Below are 25,674 nucleotides of genomic sequence, written 5' to 3'. Positions count from 1 at the left end.
CATTGCCTGTACAATATTGGACTAGACCATCTCTAGGGTCCCTGTATTGTAATAGTCCCTGCTTCAGTGAATGAGAAGTGGATAGGTTCTTTTACCAGTTCTTGCAAAAAAACAGTTGAGAAAGCAATGCTCAGTGATTATCAGCTGGGGTTTGACCAGCCACAGTTCAGTGATTCCAATACTTTCGTGCACAGTAGAATCAACTGCAGCATATATTTGCATATTTCTTTGTCCTCCCATCAAGAAATTCTGATCCGTGGACCACCATTGAGAAACACTTATCCTCTCCTTGGAAAGCTGATCTTGAATTTGGTGAGTCACCTGAGTAATACCTGCTTCCAGTGAGTGTAATTGGAACCATTAGTCATTTTAGTTCTCAATGAAAATATTTTCTTTGTTCAGACCTTTTAATATTTTTATTTACCAACGAAGTAAAAAAAACTTTCTATTTCTAACAAAGACCGTTGTGAAAAATATACTAAGTAATAAATTACCTGAAGAGAATAAATTAACTACTAAAAGAATAGAAAGAGAATAGAATATTACATATTTAAATGCATTTTTAAGATCTTCACAAATGTTAAAAGGCATTTTATTACAGTAGAGATATTTCCCTTTTAAAAAATGTAAAGATTCTCAATCTCAACTTCAGTACCAATTCATTATAAAAATAATAAAGTTAACTAATTTTTAATAATCTTAATACTAAATAACGGTTTGATTGCTCTATAAAGGAGGTGAAAACATCTTCTGATAAGTAAAACATTGTAAACAAACTCAATCATTATAAACGTATAAGAAAACGGAGAAAATTGAGAACACAATTTTGAACACTAATGGCTCGGAGACAGGAAATTCCCAAAAGCAGGATAAATCGACTGATGGGGTGTGTGAAGTTCAGTAAAATATGGTGAATAATGAAAAATTAAAAATCGACTGACAAATGTCCAGTATAACTCACTGGCCATGAGTAAAGCATAATGTGTTGGTGGAGAGAACGCTACAGAGTTATAGAGCATCTTAGACCCTTCTTCAACTCAGTCTTCTAAGAGATTTAATTTTTTACCAACCTAAACAAATTTTTGTATGTACAATGGAAATCAAAGGGAAAATGAAACCAATTGATTTGACTTGATTACAGTAATTGGTATGTTTTCTCTCTTAATGTTTTTGATACAACATAATTGTCCTCCTAGATAGTGTTAATTTTTTTTTTAGAAATACTTCATATTCTTTCACCTATGACCAAACCCAAGTCAGTGAGTTTTGATTTTCAAGGGAAGAAATATATTTCCAAGAAAAGGTTTCAGATCATGTGAGCTGACAGAACAGTGTATGGCTCACAGTAGATGTTTAATGAACTTTTGTTGAATGAATAAACAACTGGAGAACCCATCTAGGAAACTATATTTCTGGTTGTGTCATAACTTCTCTTTATGAATCACTATTATTTAACTCTCAACCACATGGAAGGAAAGAATATGAGAAAGAAAAATAAATAGTACAAATAAGAGATAAGTTGCTGTCTATAAGAGATGATGAAAAATAAGACATTAAGACAAATATATAAGTAATTACAATGCCAGATAGAATAGCATAGGTACCCACAAAAAAAATGTACAGACATAGTTCAATGCAGGTTAGAGATGAGAAGATATTTTATTCAAGTAGGGAAAAGTATTTCACTATTTTACTAGATATATGTCTTGGCAGATTGTTGGAATTTGAACAGGTGGAGAAAAGATGAGATGATACAGGACACATATGAGTTTTTTAAATGCCAAATAGAAAAGAGTCAATATAACATATACAAACAACTACCAGTCAGAAATCAAAATGGAAGAGACAACCCAATTTACGTGGCAAAATATAGTAGAAATAAAAGGAAATATTTAGGCATAAACTTGGCAAAATATATCTAAAACCAATATGAGAAAAATGTTTAAAGTCTCCTAAAAGAGACAGAGGTAGACTTGAACAAATAGACATTAATTCCATGTTCATGGATATTTCATCATAAATATATCAACCTTCTTTTTAAATTAATATAAATAATAGTAAATAAACTTCTAAATTTAAAGTAATGTCAAACAAACAAACAAGCAAAAAACAGTCCATTTTGACTGGCCTGGGGTAGGAGTGGTGACAGCTTGGCAGGTCCAGAGCCTCTGGGTCATGGGGCTTCCTAGGACAGTGTCTCTGGGTATGACTGAATGGCATTGACACAGAGAGCTCCAGCCTAGGGGACCCAGGGATGGGCACTCTGGCTGAGACAGCTGAGTCACCCATGGACCTGCCCACCCCAGCCAACACTGGACCCACTTCACCACAGATTTCACTCTCTCAGGCTGAGCCTTGGAGAGACAGAGAGCCAGAATCCAAGAGCACAAGAGCGGTAGCAAGCAACAGCAACCTGGGGTGGGGAGGGGGGATTCCATACTTGAAAGTGGGACTCTTGTTGAGACTCAAAAAAACCCCTCTGCGTTCTCAATCCAGGAGAAAGGGGCAAGAGCGTGGTAATGTCCACCCTGCGATCTACTAGGAGGGCTTACAGCAGTTTTTTTTTTTTAACTATTTTTTTTAACATTTTATTTATTTATTTGTCAGAAAGAAAGAGCACACACAAGCAGTGGGAGCGGCAGGCAGAGGGAAGAGCAGGCTCCCTGCTGAGTAGGGAGCCAGATGTGGGACTCGATCCCAGGACCCTGGGATCATGACCTAGGCCGAAGGCAGATGCTTAACCGACTGAGCCATGCAGGCATCCCAGCTTAAGGCAGTTTTAATCTATTTAAACTGTAATTATTTTAACCAGTTTTAACGCAAGATTGGCGAGTGAGGGGAGGATGAGACATGACCAGGCTGAATTCCCTGGAGGAAAAAACCCTCAGAGTGCAGTTGTTTCATTGCAGAGTCTTCCAGGAACAACACTGGTGTAGGAATGAACGAGGGCAGCCCAAGAGGTCAGGGGGGAAGTTGAGCAGGGATACCAATCCCATGGAGATTTGGGAGCTAGGGTGGCCCTGCAGAGTTGTTCGAAGTGAGCCAAGGAGAGCCATGTGTTTGGACCCTCTAACTGACCAGTTACTGGGGTGGGTTGTGTGCCCTTGAGCAACACAGCTCCATTCTGTGGGCAGAGGCTGAGGGTCAGAGAGGGACTCGGGTGGTAGCCACCCACAGCCAACAGACCAGGTGCCTGGGAGAAAGAATGGCTTGTTTCTGAAGGGGGACCTGTGTGGTGTACACAGCATCCTTTCCATCCACACCCACGCTGCAAATTGTTGTGGAGTTGTTCACGCTACTTAGATGTATCTGCCCAAGTTCATCAAAATTATGAAATCCAGTGTGTCTGCACATCCCTGTAACCTCCACACATTTTAACCCGGTCATCTGCACATATTAGATGCTCAATAATTACATGCTGGTACAGAGTTTCTGAGACTGGAGACCAATAATCAGATCATGAACAGTGACAGGGGAGCCTGCAAAGGAAGCCAGTTTGAGAAGAAAAGGCAGTGAGTGTGGTCCATTTTGGACAGATTTAATTTAAAGTGACAATGGTCCAGGCTAGGTAAAGAGGTTCAACGGGTTAAAAAGGTAGGATCATAGTTTGTGCTACACAACAGAATGTGTGACATCATCTTCTCAGTTAATAAGTGTAAGAAAAAAGATCTGGGGGTGGAAGGTGGAATAGTAGATAAATATTTCCCTTTAATATTTTTTATAGAAGGTCTAATATAGAAATAAACATCAGGGGTTTCCTTGCAGGGAAAAACAAAGGAAAGGCTGTGACCAGAAGGGCTGATCTGTCTTGAGATTCAGGCTGCATTGGCAGGGAGTACAATAGGGTTCCATGTACAAAAATAACCCCAATCTCAATGCTCCAAGTCCTCACCTATGTAAAGAACAGATCTTGGCTTTTTTATATAGGGCCTCCTCTCCCTAAATATTCTAGGAATTTCCAGAAGTGTTCACATGTGTCATTTAAATGGCCCCTAAGCCTCACCAGGATTGGACCCTTGATGAAATCACTTTGTCAGAGTCTCCAAGGGTGGGGAGGGGCTGTCAGGGGTGTGCAACGAGGGGAGGATCCATAACACACCTTAAAGCCGTTCCTTGCAGCTCAGCGCCCCTCCTGTTAAGATGATCTCCACTGCCTCCGGCCTCAGCCCTCCCATTCTGCAGGTGCTCATTCAGAGCTATCAGCCCCCGGATGTCTGTGGTTTATCATTCTCGCCAGTTAGCAGAGAAATTCTTTCCCTTTTCTTCTTCACTTCTTCAAAGATTATCTCAGAGTAGAGCTGTTTTGAAGCCAGACAAGAGTCATTTTTCTTTCTCGGAGCTGATGAGCACTTACACAGTTAGGTTAATCTTCTTTGAGCACCTAGAGAACATGGGTGGTGGCAGGAGGGGAGGAGGTGGCCTTATGGGGTCCCAGCCAGGGCGACTCCTTTTTTTATATGTTAATGAGCCATTGTTCTATTTATCATTACTTGTCTCAGTTCCCATTTTCTTCCTCTCCTAGTTCCGTGGCTTCCTTTGATCCATGTGGGCATCCAAAGTGCCCCAAAGTATGAATCTCACAGTAATGTCTCCAGGTTGATATACCAAGACCAACTCTGGTAGTTTCCATGCACCAGGCAAGTTCAGCCTAAAACAAAATGTGCCATCTATTTTCAATACGAAGAGATAATGTTGTCTAAAAGCCTGGGGATAACAGTTAAACCCATTGAAAATCAATAAAAAGCCTTTTAAAGGCCACCATCCTCTTTCAAGACATTTTTCTCAATGCTGGATGTCCCATACCACCAGGCAGTCAGGTAATAGGATTGATTTTTATGTAACTCTGGCTCAAGAACATGCAACTATTATAGGGAATTGGAGAGGCTGAAGAGAAAAGAGAAAATGGGTTTCTATACCTTCTCCCCTAGCACAGCTCCACATTTCTTTTGCAGGAAGTAATTTCCCACACACCCAGCACTAGGGAACAGGGTTGTTCAGCCACTACATTTGAATGCCAACTCTGCCTCTAATTTGCACTAGAGGATGTCCTCACTTAACCTCTTGGTGGGTATAAAATGAAGAGGAAGGGGAATCCCTGGGGAGCACAGTCAGTTAGGCATCTGACTCTTATTTTTGGCTCAGGTCTTGATCTCTGGATCATGGGATCGGGCCCTGCATCGTGCTCCATGCTCAGCGCAGAGCCTACTTGGGATTCTCTCTCTCCCTCTCCCTCTACTCCTCCTGCTCATGCTCTCTCTCTCTAAAATAAATAAATAAATTTTTAAAAATAAAGAGGAAGATACTTCCCATGATAAGTCAGCACCATGCTCCAGCCATATCTACCAGTGATATAACTAGTATAACTAATGATATAGGTAGGCACTTCAAAAAAATATAGAAAAATTTTAAATGAGCATTTTCATCTCAAAGGAATTTTTGAAATCATTAAAAATTTCTAAAAAAAAAAAAAAAAAAAAACGCTATTTTAATCTTATCCAAGGAGAGGCATAATAAGGCATTCTCCCCGGTCAAGCAGAAAGCCCAGAAAGGACAAGCTGCTCGTCTTGCTCCTGAGGGACTGGTTTTGGGCCACTTCTACTGACTGAATCTGGGTATTGCACATCCACAGCTGGCCATGGAGTTCTGCAATAGGCTTCCTTTTCTGCTTCTGCTCGGTTTCCACCTTTGACAGGGGACCCTCTGACCTTCAACACCATCTCCCAGATCCCATCTTTATCACGCTGGCTCTGACATCTGATAACTGACACTGTCTGGCCTCAAGACCTCACTCTCATAAAGAAGTAGTAAAAATCCATTGTATCCTGACCTCCATTCCCATAGGCTATGATGAAAATATTCATTAGAACAAACATAGAAGTGCCAGGGACATTTTTAGGAAGGCAGGAGTCTAGGAAAACTAGCGAATGAAGGCAGCTACTCAAAACTAGGGTGAGTTATTCTAAGAATAAAACCCAGTAACCATGGGCAAACAACCCAACTGTTCCTCCAAAAAGCAGCTGTGAAAAATGCCTGAAAATAAGAGACACTGAAAAATAAATATCTGATTACCCACTGCCACTAGTCCACTCAGTGCCTGGGTATTTAGCCTTACTTACCAGTCAGTTGAAACTCTCTGGAACCAGTGCTTGATTTCTGCATCTTCTTTTTAGGAGAACTTTGTAGACAACCCTCAGCTTGCAAAGAAATCCCCGCTTCTCCCCTGCTTGCCCTTCTTTTTCCCCTTTCCCTCGCTGCTGGAGCTCCCCTCCACCTGCTGACTTCCTGAACTCTCTGACCCTGATGCTTCTGATGGGAGAGAATTCTCGGTTGTACTGTGTTCTTGGTTCAGAAGCCAGGAAAGAAGTTTAAGAAGTTTTAAGAGCTACGTATATCAATTAGAAATGCTCGCTTCTGACTAAAACACAAACCTCAGTAGCAGAAGATACTTGTTTCCTTAAGAAATCCAAAAGTAAGTGGCCTTAAGTTTGGTCCAACAACCCAGCGATTTCATCAAGGATTCAGGTTTTCCCTGTAGATTCTGCTGGAACTTTGAGGTGCTTCTCTCAAAATTCTTCCTCATTGCTGTATCCTACCAGCATCTCAGATCAAGTTTGTGTACAGTGACTCTCCTAACATGGCGGTGATCTCTTCTTCAGGCAGGACACCGAGGGGGCAAGGGGTGGTCACTGATCTCTTATTCTTCGGGCCTCTGACAGTCAGGTGTGAAGAGCAGTGAACTTCCAATCATTCATAGTATTCCAAGAAGGTGAATTACCACCTGAAAGTAATGATGAAGAAAGGAATAGAGTAGAAGTAAGAGGCTGGATTAGATTAGATTAGATCAGATCAGATTGACTCAAATGTCCCATCTAGCTCTAACTTCCTATTAAATGTAATGGGGGGGAAATGGGTATTGAGGGCAGATCCCAACACAATATGTCACTGGAGATAGAAGGAAGAGGAAGACCATCTAGAAGTAGAGCCAGTGTGAATACACAAATGACTCTAGTACAAGACATAAGAGGAGAGCTGCCAGGAGGCTTCAGAGGACAGAAAGAGCAGAGCTGAATGAGGAAATCAGGAGCACCTCTGCAAGAGGTGGAATGATCATCAAGGTGGTGGTACAATTGAGATGTGAGCTGAAGCAGGAGAGGCGTGGTGGACACCCCTGGATGTGAGACTGTGGAAGTTATATTTAATGAAGGCAAAGAGAGAGAGAGAGAGAAGGTATTAATATGCTGATGATGAGAGACATCCTGAAAGTTATGTTCAAAAGCAATTGATTTGGAATTGATGTAAACAATGGATGGAGGAAATGAAGTTCAAGAAGTCCAGTTAGGAGGAGATGGCAACAATCCATAAAGGAGAGTGAGGAGCTGAGGCCAGACGATGAAGGGGCAGAATCTTCAGTCCAGGCATCTGAAAGAATGTGCAGGCAAGAGAAAGGGGGGAGCCACTGACTGTGACCACGGTGATGATGACTGGGCCAGCAGTGCAGTAAACAGGGACAGCGAGGTCAGGAGGACAATCATTTTAGGGAGCCAGAGTGAAATGTGGAGAGAATTTTTATTTTTAAACTATTGACTTTTAATGGGGTTTCTGACATAGATACTGGCATAGATATTTTTCATGGGTTTTCCAGCAGGTGTTTGAAAATGTGAGACTGGAGTTTGGGAGAAAAGTAATCAGGGGTGGGGAGGTGCATCTTTATACAGAGTGTAGTTGAAGCCTAAGTGAATGGATGAAGTAACCAGGGGGAGAACAAAGAAGAACAAAGAGAAGGAAGGGAAGGGAAGGGGAACTAAGCATAGAAACCTAGAGAATGCCCATATTTAGAAGGAAGATTCTATTCTCCCCCACATTTATAACACTGTATGGAGGTTGTTTGAGGGCTGACTGAGTAAACCCCAGTGTCTCACATAGTGCAAACAGACAATAAATATCACTGAATGAATAAATGAACTAAGGGGGGGCAAATTAAAAAGAGGGAGAGATCCAAAAGAAAGCAGGTAATGCAATGTCTCTGTTGGGGGGCAGGGGGAGATTTTGAAAAAACAAAGTTACCTATGGTATCATTTCCTGCATCAAAATGAAAACAAAAGAAGACAGAGAAATCCTGGAGTTGGCAATTAGGAACTCATTCAGATTCTCTAAGAACAAGTTCAGTAGACTTTAGTGGAACAGTCAGGGTAGACATCATGTTGCAATGGGTTAACTGGGAACCCACTGCAGTTTAAAAGAAAAAAAAAGTGCAGATAAGTAATATTCTTTAGTCTTCAAAGAACTTTGGCTTTAGAAAACAGGAGAGTGCCTGGATGGTTCAGTCAGTTAAGCATCTAACTCTTGGTTTCGGCTCAGGTCATGATCTCAGGGTTGTGAGATCAAGCCCCACATGGGACTTTGCACTCAGAGTCAGCTTGAGATTCTTTCCCCTCTCCTCCCTTCCCTCTCCCCCACTTGCATGCACATGTGTGCTCTCTCTCTAAACTAAATAGATAGATAGATGATAGATAGATAGATAGATAGATAGATAGATAGATAGATAGATAGATATAGATAGATAGATAGATAGATAGATAGATAGATAGATAGATAGATAGATGATAGATGATAGATAGAGATCTTTTAAAAAAGAGAAAGAAAAAAGGAGAGATAGGGAAATTTTTGCTTAAAGCAGGATTCCCTTCAAGGTGTTTGTTTATAAATGTTCAAAAACATTATAGAACAAAAAAGAAAATTTGGGTTTGATGGTAAATAACTTGGGATATACTGAGATAGCAAAGTTGAACAGATTTCTTTTCATTATTGCAGAATTTCTCAGAACCTTTAACAAATTACTGTGAGTTCTAAATATTCAAAATGAAGATAATAGTACATAGGATAACTCAAACTTATTTGAAAAATGATTCATTTTTCTCTAAGTATCCCCTAAAAAGTGTTAGGTACATAGACTTTGGAAAACATGGTTCGAGAAAAGGGGAGACAATTTTATAAGCCAAGGAGAAATAGACAGTTAAAAAAGGAGAGATTAAAACTTCTGAAACTGTTCCAAAAAATATAACTGGAAGGAAAACTTCCAAACTCATTTTATGAGGCCACCATTACCTTGATCCCCAAACCAGACAAAGACCCCATCAAAAAGGAGAATTACAGACCAATATCCTTGATGAACATGGATACAAAAATTCTCACCAAAATACGAACCAATAGGATCCAACAGTACATTAAAAGGATTATTCACCACGACCAAGTGGGATTTATCCCTGGGCTGCAAGTTGATTCAACATCTGCAAATCAATCCACGTGATACAATACATTAACAAAAGAAAGAACAAGAATCATATGATCCTCTCAATAGATGCAGAAAAAGCATTTGACAAAGTACAGCATCCTTTCTTGATCAAAACTCTTCAGAGTATAGGGATAGATGGTACATACCTCAAGATCATAAAAGCCATCTATGAAAAACCTAGAGCGAATATCATTCTCAATGGGGAAAAACTGAGAGCTTTCCCCCTAAGGTCAGGAACGTGGCAGGGATGTCCACTATCACCACTGCTATTCAACATAGTATTAGAAGTCCTAGCCACAGCAATCAGACAACAAAAAGAAATAAAAGGCATCCAAATCGGCAAAGAAGAAGTCAAACTCTCACTCTTTGCAGATGATATGATACTTTATGTGGAAAACCCAAAAGACTCCACCCCAAAACTGCTAGAACTCATACAGGAATTCAGTAAAGTGGCAGGATATAAAATCAATGCACAGAAATCAGTGGCATTCCTATACACCAACAACAAGACAGAAGAAAGAGAAATTAAGGAGTCGATCCCATTTACAATTGCACCCAAAACCATAAGATACCTAGGAATAAATCTAACCAAAGAGGCAAAGGATCTGTACTCAGAAAACTATAAAATACTCATGAAAGAAATTGAGGAAGACACAAAGAAATGGAAAAACGTTCCATGCTCATGGATTAGAAGAACAAATATTGTGAAGATGTCAATGCTACCGGGGCGCCTGGGTGGCTCAGTCGTTAAGCGTCTGCCTTCGGCTCGGGTCATGATCCCAGGGTCCTGGGATCAAGCCCCGCATCGGGCTCCCTGCTCGGCGGGAAGCCTGCTTCTCCCTCCCCCACTCCCCCTGCTTGTGTTCCCTCTCTCGCTGTGTCTCTCTCTGTCAAATAAATAAAATCTTTAAAAAAAAAAAAAAAAAGATGTCAATGCTACCTAGAGCAATCTACACATTCAACGCAATCCCCAGCAAAATACCATCCACTTTTTTCAAAGAAATGGAACAATAATCCTAAAATTTGCATGGAACCAGAAAAGACCCCGAATAGCCAGAGGAATGTTGAAAAAGAAAAGCAAAGCTGGCGGCATCACAATTCCGGACTTCAAGCTCTATTACAAAGCTGTCATCATCAAGACAGTATGGTACTGGCACAAAAACAGACACATAGATCAATGGAACACAATAGAGAGCCCAGAAATGGACCCTCAACCTTATGGTCAACTAATCTTTGACAAAGCAGGAAAGAATGTCCAATGGAAAAAAGACAGTCTCTTCAACAAATGGTGTTGGGAAAATTGGACAGCCACATGTAGAAGAATGAAACTGGACCATTTCCTTATACCACACACAAAAATAGACTCAAAATGGTTGAAAGACCTCAATGTGAGACAGGAGTCCATCAAAATCCTAAAGGAGAACACAGGCAGCAACCTCGTCGACCTCAGCCACAGCAACTTCTTCCTAGAAACATTGCCAAAGGCAAGGGAAGCAAGGGCAAAAATGAACTATTGGGACTTCATCAAGATAAAAAGCTTTTGCACAGCAAAGGAAACAGTCAAGAAAACCAACAGAATGGGAGAAGATATTTGCAAATGACATATCAGATAAAGGGCTAGTATCCAAAATCTATAAAGAACTTACCAAACTCAACACCCAAAGAACAAATGATCCAATCAAGAAATGGGCAGAAGACATGAACATTTTTCCAAAGAAGACATCCAAATGGCCAACAGACACATGAAAAAGTGCTCAACATCACTCGGCATCACGGAAATCCAAATCAAAACCTCAATGAGATACCACCTCACACCAGTCAGAATGGCTAAAATTAACAAGTCAGGAAATGACAGATGTTGGCGGGGATGCGGAGAAAGGGGAACCCTCCTACACTGTTGGTGGGAATGCAACCTGATGCAGCCACTCTGGAAAACTGTATGGAGGTTCCTCAAAAAGTTGAAAATAGAGCTACCATATGATCCAGCAATTGAACTACTGGGTATTTACCCCAAAGATACAAATGTAGGGATCCGAAGGGGTACGTGCACCCCGATGTTTATAGCAGCAATGTCCACAATAGCCAAACTGTGGAAAGAGCCAAGATGTCCATCGACAGATGAATGGATAAAGAAGATGTAATACACACACACACACACACACAATGGAATATTATGCAGCCATCAAAAGGAATGAGATCTTGCCATTTGCAATGACATGGATGGAACTGGAGGGTATTATGCTGAGTGAAATAAGTCAAACAGAGAAAGACATGTATTATATGATCTCACTGATATGAGGAATTCTTAATCTCAGGACACAAACTGAGGGTTGCTGGAGTAGGGGGTAGGGTGAGAGGGATGGGGTGACTGGGTGATAGACACTGGGGAGGGTATGTGCTCTGGTAAGTGCTGTGAATTGTGCAAGACTGTTGAATCTCAGATCTGTACCTCTGAAACAAATAATGCAATATATGTTAAGGAAAAAAAAAAACGAAGAAGATAGCAGGAGGGGAAGAATAAAGGGGGGGAAATTGGAGGGGTAGACGAACCATGAGAGACGATGGACTCTGAAAAACAAACTGAGGGTTCTAGAGGGGAGGAGGGTGGGAGGATGGGTTAGCCTGGTGATGGGTATTAAAGAGGGCACGTTCTGCATGGAGCACTGGGTGTTATGCACAATGAATCATGGAACACTACATCTAAAACTAATGATGTAATGTATGGGGATTAACATAACAATAAAAAATTTTTTTTAAAGTATGGCGATTTATACTTCCAACAAGTGTCTAAAAAAAAAAAAAAGGAGAGATTAAGGAAGGCTTAAATAAATGGATACGTGATGGGAGAAGGTCCCAGAAATTCTCAGAAGGGACAAGAGTGAACAGGTGGAGGAGGAAAGATGCTCCTTCCTCAGCTGCCTGAGATACATGAGGAGAGAGGAAGGGTAAAATGTATAAGCTAAGTTTGCAGAGAGAAAGAAAAGTGAGACAGTTTGTAGCAGAAGGAGTCATTCTTTCCAGAAAAGAAAAGGTTAAGTGGGCAGAAAGGACACAGAGTAGGAACGACTAAGTGGAAGAGAAACATAAAGCCAGGGAAGGGACAGCAGGAACATAAGGGAAATGTGAAGAACAGGAGGTGGGGAAATATCAGTTTCAAATGTGTTTTTAGGGGCACCTGGGTGGCTCAGTCGTTAAGTGTCTGCCTTCCACTCAGGTCATGATCCCAGGGTCCTGGGATTGAGCCCCACATTGGGCTCCCTGCTCCTTGGGAAGCCTGCTTCTCCCACTCCCACTCCCCCTCTCTTGCTGTCTCTCTCTCTGTCAAATAAATAAATAATAATTTTTTAAAGTGTTTTTTTACTCAGACATAATCTTTGGCCTAAAATTTCACTTTAATGGAATTTACCCCACAGATACACTTGCATAAGTCCTGTAGTTACATGTCCAAAGATGTTCATTACAACATTGTTTACAGTAGTGGAAAATTTTTTAAAACATCTGTATGCAAATTAATTGAAGGCGTTAATAAATTAGGCCACCTCTAATATCAAAATACTAAGTAGTAAAGGGTGCCTGGGTTTCTCAGTCAGTTAAGTGTCCCACTCTTGGTTTCGGCTCAGGTCATGATCTCAGAGTCATGAGATCGAGCCCCACATCGGGCTCCATGCTCAGCTGGGAGTCATGATTGAGATTTTCCCTCTCCCTTTCCCTCTGCCCCTCCCCACCAGCCACATGAATACACTCTCTCTCTCAAATAAATAAAGTCTTAAAAAAAAAAAAGAATGTACTGACTTAGACAAATGTCCAAGATATTTTATTAAATGATTACATCAAGGTATAGAATAATATATAATATTATATATATATAAGATAATATATAATACATATAACATTATATATTATATACAAGATACATTATTTCACATATATATGTGTGTGTGCAAAAAAATATCTGATATTTGCACATCAAAGTAGATACCTGTAAGCTGTAGCTTTGAAGGAACCCAACCTGGTAAAGAAGGAGGAGTTTTTACTTTTCATTTAATGGCCCTCTGGATTTTTACAGTTTGTTCCTTCCCAACCTGGAACTCAATATTGCCCCCCCCGCCCAGCTCCCAAAAATCAGGCTGGAACTATCCTGCTGTGATCAGGCCTTCCTAGATCTGAGGGTCTCATGAATGATAGAGTCCACTTCCATTTGTTGACAATTCACTTTATGGCTTTGGAAAAGTCACCAACCTTTTCTGGGTCTCTGATCTTGAGTAGATGATCACAAAAATCTCTCTCAGCTCTAAGTTTGATTCCAATTCTATAGCAAAGACTAGAAAGGGCTATGCTGGGATGATAATAAGACTTTAATTTCAGAGGCAAAACAAGTTTTGGTTTCCAATAAATAACCTAAAATGAATTCCTGAAACGTAAGTGTGTTTATAAGTGAAGCCTGATCACACATGATTAAAAACCAGTAAAAATACAGATTTGGAAAACCTTTTTTACAAAAAATACAATTTTGATTGAATTTTGCTTTTATTGTTAATCTTGTATGAACTCATAATTTCTCTCTCATTTTTATTTTACTTATTTTCAAGGAGGAATTCATTGTCTCATATTCACTTTTCAGAAAATCTGATCAAAATTTGCTGCTACAACCTGAGTGCAAATGTGTCTTATACCCACTAGGGGTCAGACTACTACATTAATACAAACCAATCCCAACTTGAAAAGTGGTATTACTTGGTTGAGGGCTATCCCAACTTATTTTCTTGCATAAGGACAGAAGACTGGCCATTTAAATTAAATATTACATAAAGAAGATAATGAGAAAGAATGCCTTTGACAAGAAAGACTCAGAAAGTTGAAACTATCATATATAATAAATATAATATATTAAAGAAGTTTCATCCTTAATAAAAATTTCAATTATTCAACTTGCTCATTCTGGTTGGCAAGATATTGCTCTGGTCTAAGTGGGTTCAGATTGGAGGATTAATCATTGAACCGGGCAAATGCTCAAGAGCAGAAATAACTAAAATTATTAAACTGTCAGCAAAAAAGAAGAAATCCTCATTTTTAAAGGATGCACTGCATGATTAGCAGAGGATTGAGATGGATGGCAGAAACATTTTTCTAATGGATTTCAGCCATGACAATAATAAATCTGAGTCATCCTACAGCAGTGAACGCACTCAGGGAGATGGGCAGAGGGCAGCCCCCCACTGGGCCCCTGTTCAGTCTCAGCTTTGCCACAGCCTGGCCCTGTGCCTTGAAGAAACAACTCATCTTCTCTTGGTCTCACTAAGGCATCTTCAGAATGGAGAAGAAAGAGTGCATTACTTATAGAGAAGGTTCAAGCCCTAAATTAAACAGATTTATTTAACCATATTGTCAAATAGAAGATAAGAAAGTAAGGGGAAAATGTACCAAAGTTTAAAAATGGAAGGTGTTAACTGTCAAGATAGATTATCATCCATTAAAAAAAACACGGAACAAACTGAGATTTCTAGATCATATCCATTGTCAGAGTTAAAGTAAGAAACAAAAAGTCAAATTCCAATTCATCTGCATTTTGAGTGACAGAGTATTCTAAAGTAAGGGCTATCAGTGTGTATGTGAAAATCTATGCAGATCATTGTCTGGAACGATAAATAGGCAATTAAAAAGTGGAAATGCGTTGGAGGGTGGTAGAATTGGACGGCTATAGGGGGTGCTATCAGAATATAAGCTATATTTCTTCATATGTTGTTTTGATATCTTTACCCATGTGAATGTATCACCTGTATCACTAGGTTGGGCTTTAATCTAATAGGACTGTCATTCTTCTAAAAAGAGGAAAACATCACGTAAAGACCCAGACACAGAGAAGGGTATGTAAAGAGATGTGTAAGAGAGGAGTTATGTAACCACCAGACAAGGAGGCCAAGGGTTGCTGGCCACCGCCAAAGGCTAGAAAGAAGAGAGAAGCATCCTACCCAGACTCTCAGAGGAAGCACAGTCCTGCTGACAATTTGATTTTGGATTTCCAGGCTCCAGAACTGTGCAAGCATACATTTCTATGGTTTTAAGCTACTCAGTTTGTGACACTTTATTAGGGTGGCCTTACGAAAACAATACAATTATTCTTTTTTATAACCATTTAAACATGTATGAACCATTCTTAACTCAAGGGCCATACAAAAAACAGACTGTGAGCTGGATTTGGCCTATGAGCTATAGTTGGCGGACCTCTGTCATGGAGTCTCCCCCACCCCAAGATATCAGCGCCAGCCAAGCAGCACCCCCTAGGTATAAGTTTTAGCTCCACACTACTAAATTTTCATTAACTCCAACCTCTTTCCCTTCTCCTCCACTCTTAAGCGAAGGTAGCTGTTTTCTGTAATTGCTACCATACCTTGCTGTTCCCTTTTCCCCCTCCAGTTATCTAGTTAATAATTTTTTTAAAGATTTTATTTATTTATTTGGGAGAGAGCATATAAGCAGGGGGCAAGGCAGAGGGAAAGGGAGAAGCAGACTCCCCGCTGAGCAGGGACCCTGATGTAGAGCCTGATGTGGGACTCGATCCCAGGAGGGGATCATGACCTGAGCCGAAGGCAGACGCTTAACAGACCAAGCCACCCAGGTGCCCCTCTAGTTAATAATTTTATATCTAGTTAACAATTATTTATATTAGGCTCTCTCTGTTACAGTAACTGTATAATTTCTGTCTCCTGACTGGATGCTGACTGGTATAATTTCCTTTTAAAAAAAATGCTTTGAGATTTTGTGTGAAGTGTATTGACCTTCAAGGCTTTTTGGATGTCTTGGTAGTTACTAAATTTAATTTTAGATAATTAAGACAACTCTTTGCAGAGGTGGAATTTCCGACATAAAAAGTGCATACCTTATTTGTCACAAACTTTAATTAATAATCATTTTTGCTTAATAGACTTATTCTTCTGAGGATCCCCCAAGTGCTTCAGAAGAACTAAGGAAATGATATTATGCTACACTGAAGAAAGTATGAAGCGCCCAGTGTCCCATAAAGTCTAGCATGCACCTGCCCTTGGCCCCAGCAATCCCATCTTACATATTTACCCAAGAGAAACAAAAGCACATGTTTATGAAAAGACATATAAAATGTTCACAGCAGCCTATTCATAACAGCCAAAATCTGGCAACAACCCAAGTGCCTACTAATGGAATAATGGATAAATAAATTGAGGTATATCCATATAATGACTAGTGTACGCAGAACAACATGAATAAATCCAAAAAAAAAAAAAAAACATCATGTTAAACAAAAGAGACAAGACACAAAAGAGTACTGGTGATTTTGTTTATAAGTCTAAGAACAGTCAGGATGAAGGAAGGAAGGCAGGGAGGGAAGGGAGGTCTAAGAACAGTTAAGACTAATCTATGATTATAGAAATCAGAAGAATGGTGCCTTAGAGCAGAAGAATATTGACTAGAAAGAGGCAGGAGGAAGAAATCAGAGAGGGAGACAAACCATGAGAAATTCTGGACTCCGGGAAACAAACTGAGGGTTACAGAAGCGGGGGGAGGATGGAGTAACCAGGTGATGGGCATTAAGGAGGGCACGTGATGTGATGAGCACTGGGTGTTATACACAACTGATGAATTATTGAACTCTACATCTGAAACTAACGATGTACTATATGTTGGCTAACTGAACATAATAAAAAAGAAGTAGGAGGGAATTTGGGGAGTGATAGATATAGATCTTGATTGGGGTCAAAGTTATAGAGGCTGATGTATTTGTCAAAGCTCATTGATCAGCCCTCTTAATGTGCATTCTACGTAATGTAAATTTTACTTAAAATTTTCAAGAATAAAAGAAAAAATTAGTCTCTAATTTTCAAACCTGAAATCCATAACATAAACTTAGAAATTGTAGACTCTAAACATGTAGAAGGCAAGCACAAAAATGATCTTGTTATTTTACATATATTTTATCATGATGTGACACATATCTTGACCCATTAAGCATTAGTGTTAGAGGTGTGAGCATTTTCAAACATATGAGGAAGGCATAGATTTCAAATGAAATCTGGGTATGTAACTCAAGTTTGACCTCCCTTTCCTCCCTCCTTCCCTTCCTTCTGTCTTTTCTCCCCCTTCCTCCCTCTCTCGTTTTGAGTCTTCAGAAGCAAGTTTATTCTAGAATTAATGAAACCTGCATCTCATTGCACGTACTCCTATAAAGCTCAGGAAGGAGCCCTAACAATGTGTTGCCATAGTCATATGTCTTTGTAAAATTTTATGAAAAGTAAAAAATTGATCATAATGGTTAAAACCAGTCTCTTTCCATTCTGCCTTTTCCCTGGGTCCCATATTCCTCTATATCAAGTTTATGGGAGTGGCTGCTGACATCCTGGGGATTCAGTTGAGTTGGGAATATATATATATTTTTTGGAGTTGGGAATATATTTAATTAGGATTTTGTGTGGCATATTTATGTCGTTTAGTCACCTCTTTGTACAGTTAATTGCCAACCATCTCATGTAGGAATGACTTCCTGGAGCACTTCTACTGCTCACCTTGCCAATTTGCCCTCAACTCAAAGATTCAGGACCAAAGGTCAAAGTGCAGTATGAACGTGTTCTGAGGAAGCCAGCACCAGTAGGGAGTGGAAGAGAAAAGAGTGAAATATGCCAAAGTGGAGACTGGTCTGTGAAAATTCTTTCAATCAACGTATGTATAAATATGACAATAGAAGATTCGGCTGTCACCAACAATTAGTCAAAACAAAAGCTTTTCTTGTTGGGAATGTATTTGATAATGCAGTGTATACAATTATAAATGTACAATTTATACAATTTTGTTCTTTCTGGTGGAAATCACTTGACCTGTTATTTATTAGAATTCATGTATTTACAAAATGCAAACCTATATAAAGGTATTAAAATATTGAATGTGTTTGTGTGTGAAGTTCATATTTTATGCACTCTAACTATCAATAATAAGTTTAAATTTTTAAATCATCCAGGTAGAAGAAAGTCTTATTTAGGAAATAATTCTTATTCTTATAAGAATTACGAAGTTATCTTGTAAAGAGGTGATCAAAAGTATACAGCCAAGAAAATGTAGAAGAAAGGTTTTATTCAGGCTATTAACTAATCAAATTGGACTTTGGGATATTGGTGATATTGGTCTACATTTTAAAAATTGGAATTTCTTATTTCTTTTCTCATTTTAAATAAACATTCATTTTTTAATTTAAATATTTTGAAGCAGACCACCAGATTTTATAAGTTTCAGGCCCCACCTTAGTTTACCCAGTTTTTTGGGGTGACCAAAAAAATGTCAACAATCTAAAAAGAAAAAAATAAATAAAACCAAGCAAACAAGGAAATAAAGATGTAGAGGAATAAACAATCAATGAGCTACAGCCCTAGGGCAATCAGGAACTGAGGCATTTCACACCCCTCTTCTAGGTAATATTTGCTTTCTCTTTATACTCTGTTACTTAGCCATAATTCCTTCCTTTACGACCTCAAACTCTGGTAACAAAAAACCTTAAAACCTTAAATACACTACAAAAGATGTTGAGGGATTTTTTTTTTTTTTTTTGTCTCACCTGATTTTGGTTCCCAAGCATCAACTACATAAAATAATTCACTGAAAGAAAATATTCTCTTGAGAAAAAAACTCGATTTTAACATTTTTAATCTACCTGAAAATTACCTCAATGGTATCAACAATGTAATTCAACCTGCTCATAAAATACTGCCTACCACAGAAAGTGTGGGGCCGTATGTTCAGATGGACTCAATTTAGGAATTTCTAGACCCCACATGGTCAATTTCAAGTTGAAATGTAGCCACAACCGAACAGTTACATTCTTAAATCTAGCCTGCAGATATCAGGAGTAAACTTCTGCTGGGTCCAGTGCTGGGTCTCTTGTTATGTATGGCTAAGTGGGGGAAGAGGGGAGAGGCAGAGTCCCCGCTGAGCAGAGAGCCTGTGTCCCAGGCTCGATCCCAGGATTGCTGGGATTATGACCTGAGCCAAAAGCAGCCGCTTAACCCACTGAGCCACCCAGGCGTCCCTCCCTTTTTTTTAATTCCAACCTTAATACCAATTAATTGATAAATAACACATTGTTCTAGTTGTGTTGTTTAAAAATAAAACTCAGAGAATAAATTTAAAATAATCCATGTGCTCATTAATAAAGGAGTTGATGACATAATTATGGAAACATGCAGCTCTTTTTTCTATTTTAATGAGGTACATTTAAACAATGGCAGGAAAATTTTTTCTAGGTATATTATTAAGTTACAGTAATAACTTATGTATTATATATTACATAATATATTGTAATAATGTAAAATGTAATATAATATATTATATATTAAATATAAATTATAATAAGAGTAATAAAGGAAGTCACAAAAAGGTAGGCAGAATATGACCACAAATTTCAAAAATCTATAAATATGTGCAAAGAAATAGAACTTATATAAATATTATCAAATGAATAGAGAAAAGATCCAGAAAGATCCATCTAAACTATTGAAATGGGTAACTAGAAAGGAATGCTAAAAAAAGGGTGTACATAATAAGAGGATTTGTGCTTGAATTTTATAATCACAATCCTCATTTTTAGAACAATGCTTGACAGAGTGAAGATACTCAGTAAATAGTTGATGAATGAATTAACAATTAATTAATGAATTAATGGATTCTATAACTTTAAAACAAAAAAATTGAATGTATGAAAACACAAATAAGTAAAAACAACTAGAAACTCCTAAAATATGCCACTCAAAGAACTGTTGTTTCCATCTTGGTATGTATTTATATACCAATATATTTATTTTTCTTTTTAAATAGTATATGAAAACAATACACAGTATTTTTAAATTTTTCTTTCAATCAAATATCCAGGTATCTTTCCATACCAATAAATATATACCTAAAAATTTCTAATGGCTACATTCTATTCTAGCATTCATAATTTTTATAATAAAATTACTTAATTTAATTCCTTAATTTAAATGCCAGTGATGTTCATTCATTCATTCAGTAAATAGTTACTGAGAATCTATGATATTTCAGGCAGGCAGGAATTCAGCCAGGCGCAGGGGATATGACAGTGGGAAAAACTGTCCTCATGGCAACTTGAGTCTATGGAGGGGGAAAGAAACATATGAATAAATACAAAGATAAATACATAGTCTTAAAATATAAGACATTCTGAAGAAAACGATGCCGTGCATACAAACATAATGGGAGAATTAAATTGAGATCAAAGAATCCAGTGATTTCTCTTTGGGAGTATGCAATTTAAGCTAGGCTTGCAGGGTGGGTTGAAGTTAGCCCAGCAAAGAGAGCAGAGAGCATTGCAGGTCATGAGGAAAGAGTCAGGGAAGAGTATTCCAGAACTGAAGGAACCTCGTAATTAGGGGAGAGATGGTGGGTGACACTAGGGTAAACTTCGGGTTAGAACTCTGGATTTGTGTTCAAAGTGCAAAGGGGAGACCCTCAAAAGGGTTTGTTTTTTGGTTTGGGGGTTTTGATTTTGCTACCCCTCCTCCCATTGATACATCTAGATCAAGATTTTCTCTGAAGTTCATTAACCACTGAGAACAGAATGGATTGGAGGAGCAAGAGTGAAAGCACATGGATAAAAAAGAACAAAATGAGGGTCCCCAGGTCTGGCATCAGACGCGTTCAAGGAACAAGAACAGCAGTTGTTGCAGTGATTTGGCAAAGGAAGATGGTGGGCAAAGAAAGCGGAAAGTGTCTTGTAACACCAGAGTGCACACAATGTTTCACATGTGTTTTCAAGGTCTCTGTAGAACCCCCAGGTTGAAAACCACAGCGTAGGCCAGGTCACCCTCCTCAGTAATAGCAGGGAGTGTTGGGGGTCCTTCAACCATTTATCACGGCTTCTGTAACCCACTCTTGCTCTTACTGTTCTTCTTGTCCTCCCTCCCATCCCCTCAGAGGGCACAGGGACCCCAGGAGCCACGGGAAAGAGAGCCCTTCAATATTACAGCTAATCCGCGTTCTCTGCGTGCCTGCGTACTCATAAAAAAGATGAGGGCTGGGGACAAGAGATCCTAGACCTCAGCACAGTTTACATGATTATTAGGTCATCCTGGTACATTTGTATTGTGAGCCCAGAAGGAGTCCTGGAAGCCGAAAGAAGCCCATGGAGTGCTGCTTCCTTACCACGAATCCTTCAGAACAAACCGATACATGCTGGCTAGTGATGCAATGCATGCCTCCCCACACCCCTCTGGTTGGCTTTCCCTGTCTGGCCCTTTACTCTGGCACTTCTCTAGAGCTAAAAATAGGTTAGCAAACATGCCAACAATAATTGAGTCTGCTTTCCCCAATCTCCAGGGACAGGAACCTGACGTGATGCCAAAAGTATTAACTTCTGAACAGAGAGAGGGTTTTGTGACTCATTTTTGAATAGATTCCTCGCCAGTCTTTTAAACTAAAGACAAAAATGTTGTCATTTCTCTGACCCAGGTAAGGTATTATACCATATGTGCTTACAGCATCCTATAAATATCAGGGAAGATGACACGTCCTTTGCCTTAAGGAACAAGGGACATACCAATGCAGTTTCCAGCAACCTAAAGGATTGGTTCTCTGCAACTTTCTGCCGTGAAGTTTAAAGGAAAGCATTCTACAGCAAATCCAAAAGTCTCTTCTTCATTAAAATGAAGTGCTCTTCATTTGGCTGTTCCAAGACTTCGGCTTCTCTGAGCTAATCCAGCATTCATATGCTCCTTGTCATATTAGGTATCTTGAACCGTGTTATGTGAGAGGCCTTGCCTTTGCAAGATCCTGGAGGGCAAGTGTTGTATCTTATGGTTACCTGTGTTCCCCATAAAACCTGCGCAGTGCTTGAGAAATCATAAAAGCTCCTCAAACTGGTGGGGGCGGGTAGGCAGGGCAGATAGGAGGGTAGTCTTAAAAAATTTAAAAAGGGGACCTCCAGAAAGACAAGATATTCTAGACCTTAGAACAGTTTACATGATTATTAGATCATCCTTATACATTTGTACTCTGAGGCCAAAAACCTAAATGTGGTATGATCATTACTGTTTGCCAGGAATCCCTTGGCCAAACTCTGACTCTGGATTTGTCTGGATGAGAGATAATGAAGCCTCCATCCCCAAGGAGGGTACAGCACCTGGGAAGTCACTTGAATCCCTTGTCCCACCATGCCCGGGCCTGGGGCCAGCCCAAATGTGTCTTTAAGGGATACAGACCCCCTGAGGAACTCTGGGTCCCACAGAGGGCCTGGCCCTCCCTCAGAAGCTGACATAGAAAACCAAAGCAGATGTGCCTTGTTCATTCCATCTGACTTCACTAAGCTCATCTTAATCCGTCAGATCACCACAACCCAAATAGTCCGCTTCTCCTCACGGGAGCAGGCCCAGCTCCGGATAGCTGTGTTCATGATGGTTAATGCCCACAGTCAAACAAATGAGAACCCCATGAGCTCAGCCCCACACCAGAGGAGCCACTGTAAGAAGACACCTTACAGTGAGATGTGAGGGATGTGAGACACCCAGCAGCTTCATCTTGAGGAATCGCGAAGGAACTGAGGGTTTTTAGCCAAGAAGGGAGAAGGCATGGCAGCTGTCTTGTAGAGTCTGAAGGAAGAAGTTATATGAATGAAATCAACCATTCCAAAGCCAACCAGATGGCAGCGTTAGAAGCAGTGAGTAAAGCTCAGACAAGGCAGATGTCTTCATCTGGGTTCCTTACAAAGCAGACTTCAAGGCAAAGCTGAGGTATTGCTGATTTAGGGGTGCAATCTCAGAGGGGAAAAAAAAAAGGAAAGGAAAAGACACATGAGGGAAAGAAAATACAAGGTAGTATGTTAGCAAGCTGCACGCAACTTCCCCCCAAACACAGCTGGTCACACAGGACGTTTCCGGTGAGGTGGCTGGAAAAGGCGAGGTACCATGGAGCACAGTGTGGGAGGAAGAGCTAGCAATTTATCTTCTGGGTCCTTCCTGTCTCTTATCTGTCCCCACATGGTATAAGTACCCCCACACTTCTTTTTTTTTTTTTTTTTTAAGATTTTATTTATTTGACAGAGAGATAGCGAGAGCAGGAACACAAGCAGGGGGAGTGGGAGAGGGAGAAGCAGGCTTCCCGCCGAGCAGGGAGCCCGATGCAGGACTCGATCCCGGGATCCCGGGATCATGACCTGAGCCAAAGGCAGACGCTTAACGACTGAGCCACCCAGGCACCCCCCATACACACACTTCTTAATTATCATCCTCTGCCCCTTCGAGGGACGCCGAGAGAGCCAGACCCCCCAGGGAGCAGTGGGATGTGAGCCGGGCCCGGAGCTGCCGCAGCTCCGACACAGGAAGCATGACAGAGGCTGTGCCACGGGCCAGGCCTCAAAGGGGGGAGGTCCCAGACAGCTGCAGGGTAAGGAGCCGGGGTCCCTGCAGTGGCAGCAGCGGCCGCCTCCGTGACTGCAGGGACGGCAGTAAGCCAAGGGAGCGGCCTGGGGCCGGGGACGGGCAGGGCTCCGCAGATACAGGTAGGTCCACAGGCCACACCAGAGCAGCAGGTTTTAGTCCCATGTTATTTTCCGACACCCACAACCATCCAATAATGGAAAAGCCCAGGGCTTCTCAAACACCAAGTGTATACGATTACCTACGGGTCTTGTCAAATGAAGATTCTGATTCAGCAAGTCTGGAGTGAGGCCTCAGATCCAGCATGCATGCATGCATTCATTCATTCGTTCGTTCATTCATTTTAGAGAGAGAGCGCGCACGCAGGTAGGGGAGGGGTAGAGGGAATCTCCAGTGGCTTCCCCGCTGAGCATGGAGTCCAATGCGGGGCTGCATCTCAGGACCCTGAGGTGGCAACCTGAGCTGGAACCAAGAGTCCGACGCTCCCCTGACGGCGCCACCCAGGCGGCCCTCCGGCCTTTCTAACTCACTCACAGCGGGTGCCCTGCTGCTCCCGAGGCTGCACTCTGACTATTAAGTGGATGGTCTGTTTCACACGGTATGTTTCACATCCCTAGGTGTGTTTCAGCAGAGCCTGCACCAATGGGTCTTCTGTCACAAAAGTCAGGGATTTTGCAGAAAGTCCTGTCTGGGGTGAAAGACAGACCTACACGACCTTCCAAGGATAAGTACTGACTTAGCTTCCGAAACCTGATAAATACTAAACCGACGAGGAAGCATAGAAGAGTTAACAAAGGGCGCCTGGGTGGCTCAGTCGGTTAAGCGTTGGCCTTTGGCTCAGGTCACGATCCCGGGATCCCAGGATCGAGCCCCACATCGGGCTCCCTCCTCAGCGAGGAGTCTGCTTCTCCCTCTGACCCTCCCCATTCTCATCTCTCTCTCTCAAATAAATAAATAAAATATTTAAAAAAAAAAAAAAGAGTTACCAAAGAAGTGCCTAGCTCTGACCTTACTCACTGCTCACTTTTCAGTGACTCCTTCTCAGACCCAGAGCACAGTGAGCCCAGACCCTGGCTGAAGGTTAGAATTTCGCCCGATGACGACTGGCCAGGAACGGCTGTAATTCAGTCGGTAGTAACATGACTGTTGCTCTTTTCATCACCTCCTTTCCAATACCCATCCTCACACACAAGAAACTCCAGGAGTAAATGCAGAGATGTTAAAATGCATTGATAGGCCATCTAGAATCATTAGAGACTCTCTCCTCCAGAGATTCATGGAAACGGACTTAAATTTCAAGTAGAAATGCAGTCATTTCACTTCATTCCCTGATGAATAAAAACAGAAACAAAATCTCCTCAACCCAGACACTTAGGGAACGGGAGTTTCTAGATAGCTGAGTTTTCTAGAGAGACAAACGTCAACTCTTAAGAATTACTTACTTTTTTATTCTAAGTATTCATAACCACTTGGAACTGCTCTACAAATTTGAATTACTTCTCTTTACTTTTCAGTTAAGTTCTCAAATTCTTGTACTGTCTCCTACCTCCCTGCCTCCCTACCCAGGGCTCTCTGACACTGGCCATCAGCCTCTTTAAGCCTCTCCATGTACACACTGTTCCCAAGTGCTAGGGCTTCCAAGCTCTGGAGAGAGTTGGGGCTCAGCTTTCCAGGCAAAGACACAACGGGGGTCAGGGCAGATTATAACTGCCATTACTCCTCTCTGCCACTGTTTGTGAGTGAAGCTGTTGGCACTGTTGAAGACAGGTTCTACCCAGTGAGCGTGTCCACTGCTGCAAAGAGCCTTTGCTGGTCGAGGCCCCTATAAAGATTTCCATGGTTCCCTGAGGAAGGACTTCTCCATCTCCCCGTGCTAAGCTCAGCCACACAGTTGCAGCACTTTGCTCCTTGCTCTTTCTCATCACACACACCCACTTCCCAAGGTGCTGGCTAGCGCCCAGGGATGCTGTTATAGGGACA

The 25,674-nt window shown here is 40.8% G+C and overlaps 1 long non-coding RNA gene across 1 annotated transcript in view; it reads right to left on the bottom strand.

The window, feature by feature from the left end:
* Nucleotides 1-2,603: 2,603 nt before the first annotated feature.
* The window catches only part of LOC135361603 (uncharacterized), an 89,488-nt gene continuing 66,417 nt past the window's right edge, over nucleotides 2,604-25,674 (bottom strand). Inside the window, exons 4-5 of the long non-coding RNA XR_010405132.1 lie at nucleotides 6,117-6,778; nucleotides 2,604-4,648 (exon numbers count right to left, since the gene is read on the bottom strand). This is a non-coding gene — a long non-coding RNA (uncharacterized LOC135361603). The remainder of the gene's footprint in view (nucleotides 4,649-6,116; nucleotides 6,779-25,674) is intronic.

The sequence above is a fragment of the Mirounga angustirostris genome, unplaced genomic scaffold (assembly GCF_029215605.1).
Source record: "Mirounga angustirostris isolate CCGP_5_RB_7025 unplaced genomic scaffold, mMirAng1.0.hap1 SCAF_9, whole genome shotgun sequence".
NCBI classification, from domain to species: Eukaryota; Metazoa; Chordata; class Mammalia; order Carnivora; family Phocidae; genus Mirounga; species Mirounga angustirostris.
This window is presented reverse-complemented; position numbering and strand designations above follow the sequence as displayed.